The sequence below is a fragment of the Echinops telfairi genome, unplaced genomic scaffold (genome assembly GCF_000313985.2).
Source record: "Echinops telfairi isolate 266 unplaced genomic scaffold, ASM31398v2 ScPeMD7_7;HRSCAF=31, whole genome shotgun sequence".
NCBI classification, from domain to species: domain Eukaryota; kingdom Metazoa; phylum Chordata; class Mammalia; order Afrosoricida; family Tenrecidae; genus Echinops; species Echinops telfairi.
Genome location: NW_022103904.1, coordinates 28106991 through 28113611, shown reverse-complemented (window position 1 = coordinate 28113611; position 6621 = coordinate 28106991).

Below are 6621 nucleotides of genomic sequence, written 5' to 3'. Positions count from 1 at the left end.
ATTCACATCTTGGAGCACCCAGTTGAAATCTGGTCCCTCTTTCCCTGTGGAGATATAAACAATACCTCCTCTTGGGTGGGTTAGTGCCCTGTTCTCCCACTACCCATTTTTCTCTTTGTCCCACCTCCTTTTCTGTTGGCTACCATCTGTACCCCTGGATTTGGTCTGGCTCCTGCCATACTACCTGGACCTCACCCTAGGTATATCTTAATCTTGAATCCTGCCACATTGCTAAATCTTTCAAATATTTCCAACAATTTTTGTGTGTGTGAAGTCAATGGCATTTTCTATGTATAATATTATATCATCTGCAAATTATGGGATTTTGCTTCTTTTTTACCATTCTGGATTCCTTTGATATTTTTTTAATTGTCTAATAGCTTTAGCTAAGATTTCCAGCAAAATGTTGAATAAGAGTGGTGATAAACCTGCCTGAAACAATCGCTGAAGACAAATGTGTGCATAAGTAAATGTGGTTTGGAAAGCTGATGGTGCCCAGCTATCGAAAGATACAGCGTCTGGGGTCTTAAAGGCTTAAAAGCAGCCATCTAGCTCAGAAGCAACAAAGCCCACATGGAAGAAGCACACCAGCCTGTGTGACCACGAGATGTCAAAGGAATCAGGTTTCAGGCATCAAAGAACAAAAAATCATATAATTGTGAATGAGGGGTGCGGGGTGGAGACCCAAAGCCCATCTGTAGGCACCTGGACACCCCCTTACAGAAGGGTCATGGGGAGGAGATGAGCCAGTCAGGGTGCAGTGATGAAACATACAACTTCCCTCTAGTTCTTAATTCCTAGTCATTAGAGGAGGGCTTTCATTTTCTCCCCATATGGTGAGAGATTGACCATTGGTTTTGAATACACATATGGCCTTTATTGTGTTGAATAATTTTCCTTCTTTTCCTATTTGGTTGAGTGTTTTCACCAAGAATGATTGTTGGATATTGTCAACTATCTTTTCTGTGTCAATGTACATGATCACATGGTTCTATCTTTCATTTTGTGTATATGGTGGATTACATCAATTGTTTATCTAATGTTGAACTGTCCTTGTGTGCCTAGTATGAATTCCACTTTATCATGGTGTATTTTTTTAAATTGTTGGATTCGATTGGTCAGTATTTTGTTGAAAATGTTAGCATCTATTGGGGATATTGGTCTGAAGTTTTGTATCTTGATAGAGAATCTTTGCTTGGTTTTGGTATCAGGGTAGTGCTCACTTCATAGAATTAATTTGTGAGTTTGCTCTCCTTTTTAATGTTCTGGATCAGCTTGTAAAATTTCTGTTAACTCTGACAACTCTTCTATGAATGCATGGTAGAATTCTCTGGTAAAGCCAGCTGGTCCTGGCCATTTTTGGTTGGAAGATTTTTAATGACTTGGTTTATTTGTTTTTTAAATTATGGGTTTATTGAACTTTCTGTCAGTCAGTGTTAATTTGGGTAGTTAGTGTGCTTAGTGTGTCTTTTTCAATTCTTCTACATTTTAGAATTTGTTGATGTACAGTCTTTTGTTGTGTGTTATTATAAATATATATATTTCATTTGGATCTCCTTTCATCTCTGATATTGATATTTGCAATTTCTTCTCTTGTCCTTTAAATTTGCCAGTAGTTTGTCAAGTTTGTTAACTGTTTCAAAGAACCAATTTCTGGTCTTGTTGATTTTTCTATTGTTTTACTGTTTTCTGATCCATTTTGTTCTGCTCTAATCTTTTTGATTTATTTTTTCCTGGTCGCTGAAGGTATATTTTGTTGCTCTTGTTCTGGTTGTTAAAGGTACTGAGCTAAGGTGCTTATTCGGCTTCTCCTGTATATGTTCAGCAGGTCACTGTATTTAATTCATCAGTGTCTTTACTGAGTTCCTTTCCTGATGACAGAGGGTTTATTCAACATCCCTATTATTATCGTTGTAGTGTCTTTGTTTCTCACCTGTTCTGTAAGTGTTTGATTAATATATTTTGAAGGATTTTTCATTGGGTGTGTATATGCTAATTATTGTTATGTCTTTTAGTCCCAGTGTCCCTTTAATTATTATATAGTGCCTTTTTTGTCTCTCTCTTTTTGCCTTGAAGTCTATTTTATTGCAGATTAATATTGTCACTCCTGCTTTTTAAAAACTTGGTTGCCCCATTCCAGAAAACCAAACTCAGTGCCATCAACTCAATTCTGCCTCCTAGTCCCCTATAGGACAGAGAGAACTGCCCTGTGGGTTTCTGGGGCTGTAAGTCCAGAAATATTAATTTTTTTCTCACAGCAGCTGCTGGTTTTGAAATGCTGACCTGGTGCTTAGCAGCCCAAGGAGTAATTCTTTATGCTACCAGGACTTCTTGGTTCTGTTAGGTTTTTTTTCCCTATCCATTGATTTTTAGTCTATTTTTGTCTTTGTGCCTATGACGTGTTTATTGTAGGCAGAATATTGATGGGTCTTGTTTTTTTATCCGGTCTGCTGCTTTCTCTTCCCTGGTGCATTAGTATTCAATGTCGTTAGTAATATGTGTGGTTTGTAATTTTGATGTGTATGTGGTGATATTAATTTTTTGGTTCTTCCTTTATTGCTGTTTGAATATTGTTTTATGTGTGCTGATTGCTAGGCGATGTCATGTTTGTTGACCTCATGTTTGTCTGCTAGTGTAGTTGAGTATCTTTCCAGATTGCGTTTCTTCTTCTTCTTATTATTATTATATATAGATATTAGTTGTTTATTAGGAAGCTCTTCTGTTTGTTTATTAGGTGTATAGAAACTGTTTATTATATACATATAATGCTGGTTTTGTTTGTACTCATTCATTTAATTTCTCTTTCTTTGGAAATATTCATATTTATTCCTCAGATTTGAGGGATAGTTTATTCTAAATGATTTTCTTTTGTAATAAACCATTCTTTTTTCCCCTAACTTCTTTCAGTATTATCCCCTTGTCTTTGACATTAGAAAATTTGACTGCAGTATGTCACAGTGTTTTTCTTTTGGGTTCCATCCTATTTGTAGTTTTCTCAGCTTCTTGTATAGTTATTTTCTCCTCTTTTATTTTGTTAGGGAAATTTTCTTCCTGGTTACTTGTATTATTTTTTTCTGAAAAAAAATTTTATTCTTCCTGCTCTTGAATCCCAATGAGATATAAGTTGGTTTTCCTGGTTGAGAGTGTCCCTCATAATTGTTAGGCTTACTTCTGACACTTTTTCTTTTTCAAAGGTATTCAAGATATCTGCCTTCAAGTTCACTAATTCAACTTTCTATTTCACTCATATATGAATGTCTCTGGATCTGTTTCTCTAGTCAGCCAAGACTAACCAAATTCAAACCACTGGCCTTGTGGTTATAAGCTCAATTTGGATTGGTGGTGTTGTGGTTATGTGTTGGGCTGCTAATCATGAGGGCAGCAGTTTGAAACCACTCATCACTCCATGTGAGAAAGACGAGGCTTTCTTCTCCTGTAAAAATTACAATCTCTGAAACTCACAGGGGCAGTTCTACTCTCTCCTATAGAGTCGCTATGAGTCAGAATCCACTAGAGGTTGGCGAGTTGTGCGTTTTGACCACCAGGACTCCATGGGGAAGGACTGGAGAGACAGAAACACTACCTTCAGAAGTGTATAGACCCAGTTAGAAGGTATGTCAAGAAACAATAACTTCAAATTTTGATTTTTTTGTTTAAATAAAAATTTCTATGATTTATATCAATATATATTTTTATTAATCCTTGGATTTACGGGTATGATTTAAATATGTATCACTGAAATATACACAGCAACTTTTTGTTAAACTTGGGATATGGCAACCAACAAGAAATATGACCTTGGGTGGTCAGGGAGGCAAAACCAGTTTCTGTACACCTAATAAACAAACAGAAGAGCTTCCCAATAAACAACAGTGCTAAGAAAACATTCACATCCTTGCCTCCCCTGTATTTAAATAGTATTACTAGACTAAGTGCAAAGTATTATTATCATTAATATTAAGTTTATCCTTCTTGGAACTGGAACTGATCCAGGCTCCAGTTCTGAGGGTATGGAAGTTTATCATGGTTCTTTGGTTTTAAATCTCTTCCTGTAAAAGTTGCAAGACTGTGGACAGATATAAACATTACTGTGCCTGGTGAAGCCCACACCTAACAGGTCCTGGCCAGAGAACCACAAAACCATCTATACAGGAATTCCAGAGCAGTAAAGGAACAGAATTCAGGTCCAGTGATAGTCCCTAAAGGCACCATGAAGGAGGCAAGGCAACGCCGATGGCAAAGCCAACTGGGTTCCCACATGTGGCTCTCCTTCCACTTCCGCAGGAATATGCTAGAGCATGAGGATGGACAATAAAACCTGGGTGGTGTCAGCATTTTGTGTTTAGCTGATTTCTTCTATCAAGATTATAGCCAAGGGAACTTGTGGAGCAGTGCTACTCTGTACCACAGGGGGCTCTCATGAGTTGGAGGTAAACTCAATTTCAGCTAACAATAATAGTAATAAACATGGGAAAGAGGAAGTGGTGGTTCCGTGGTGAAATTATTGCCTTCCATGTGAAGACTCAGATTCAATTCATCAAGACCCAATCAACGCATCTCATGCCTTATTTTCTTGGAATCGTTAGAATATGATTTTAATCCCCACCAGATTCCAAAACTAACATCATTTTAATGCAGTGTAAATAGAAATGTGCAGATTTTTTTTTTTTTTTAGAAAGGGTAGAGATATAGAAACAGAAGTGTGCACACCTACATGGAGAATATGTTGAAAAACAGGTGCTTTATATTTTGGTATTTTTAAGGAAGGTTTCCATGATTTGATAAGGAGATCTGGTGGCATAGTGGGCTAAGTGTTGAATTGCTAACCTCAAGGTCAGTGTTTCAAACCCACCAGCCTCTCCATGGCAGGAAGGTGTGGCTGCCTACTCCTGTGAAAATTTATAGTTTCAGAAACCTTAAGGAGCTGTTCTACTCTGTCCTATAGGATCACTAGGAGTTGACTTGATATCAGTGGATTTGAGTTAAATTTTTAAAAATACTTATGTGGAAATATGTACCCGTGTATACCGTGTATATCCAAAACTCAGACTGGAACTCCAGAAATTCAGTGAAGTAAGTCTGATGTATTCAAATTGGAGTTTCAAGGCCAGCACAGGTCAAAGGATCCATAGCAACATTCCTGTAGAGAGGGTCAAGATACTGGGGGAAAGCTCCATGAGTGGGGAAGGCTAGGATGATCAGAGTCCCCAAAGGGAAGTAAAAAAGCTCAAAGAATAGAGATCCTGTTCAAAGGTGTGCAGTGGGGACAGCAGACACAAGTGACAACCTCATAGGGACTCCGTGGGCCTGTCACAAGCCACATGGGTTTAAGTCAAGCAGTGATCCAGGTTATGAGACTATTTTGCTTTCACTCCTGCTGTGTTGGGAGACTCTGACTATGCCATCTGTCTTCCTTTATTTATTCTTGTGTCTTGGTCTACTCTGGATTGCATCCAAATAGTATTACATCCAGAGGTAAAGGGGTTAGGATTTCAACAAATAATTGTGGGGACACATTAAAATTATTAACAGAGTACTTTTGTCTGACTAACAAAGAATCAAATGTTTTATGTCTTGAAATTTTTTGCTACTTCACGCATACCACCACCACCACCACGAACGACAACGAACACTCTTGTAGTAGGCAATCCCCAGATATGTACTTAGTAGCATCCTTACTCGTGAGTGTGTCTGAGGACAGGTTTCTTACATCTTTGACTCAGTGCTCAGTAGTTGACTACCTCTCTTTAGCTGCACAAGACAGGTGCTTCAACTCTGGACAGTCTGTCTTCAAACAGCTGCTTCTTTCCTTTCATCAAGGAGGAAAACATCAGCCTCTTGTGTTAGGCTGGGTTGTCTAGAGAAACAAAACCACTGACATTCATGTATACATAAGAAAAAAAACTTTATATCAAGAAGTAATTTTGTACCAAGAAGGTGTGCCAGCCCAGTCCATGAGTCCAGTAGCCCTCTTCAGACTCACATAGCTTCAGGCTGATGATGCAGAAGGTGAATTATGAAGCAGATACAGCCTAGGGGGTGCAGAGTTGCATGGCTCCAAGGTCAGTGGGGAAATGGCATGGTGCCAACAGCTCTCCAGGTGACCCACATGAGGATGCCCCTGGAGGCAGCCAGAGAACCAGCAAGGAGTAAAGCTAAGGACCAAAGAAGTTCTCAGGGTCTCTTATTAAAAGGCATCACCAGGCTATCACCTGATTGGTAGGTTGGACTCCACCCCTACTTCCACATAGATACCATTAAATTGGCATAAAATCTAATTACCACACCCCCTCACTGGCCAAAGTGTAGGGAAGACAGGGGGATTACAAACTGATAGAAATGACTAAAGGAACTCTCCCCAAGTCTTTTGAGGGTTATTGAGAGCACAAATGATACTGTCAACACATCTGAGAATGTCGTTGTGAACTGCCTTGGTGATGTTAAGAACTACTGTGAACTGTTCAGAGTAGAAAACAGGTACTCAAGATTCAGGATTGCCATGTGACCTCAGGGAAGTCACATCAGATTTTTATCTCCTCTTTGAGCTAATGCCTAGGTTAGAGAAACCTTTATTTTGAAAGTTGAGGCCCCTGTTATTTCTTTCCACTTAGTGAGATGCCC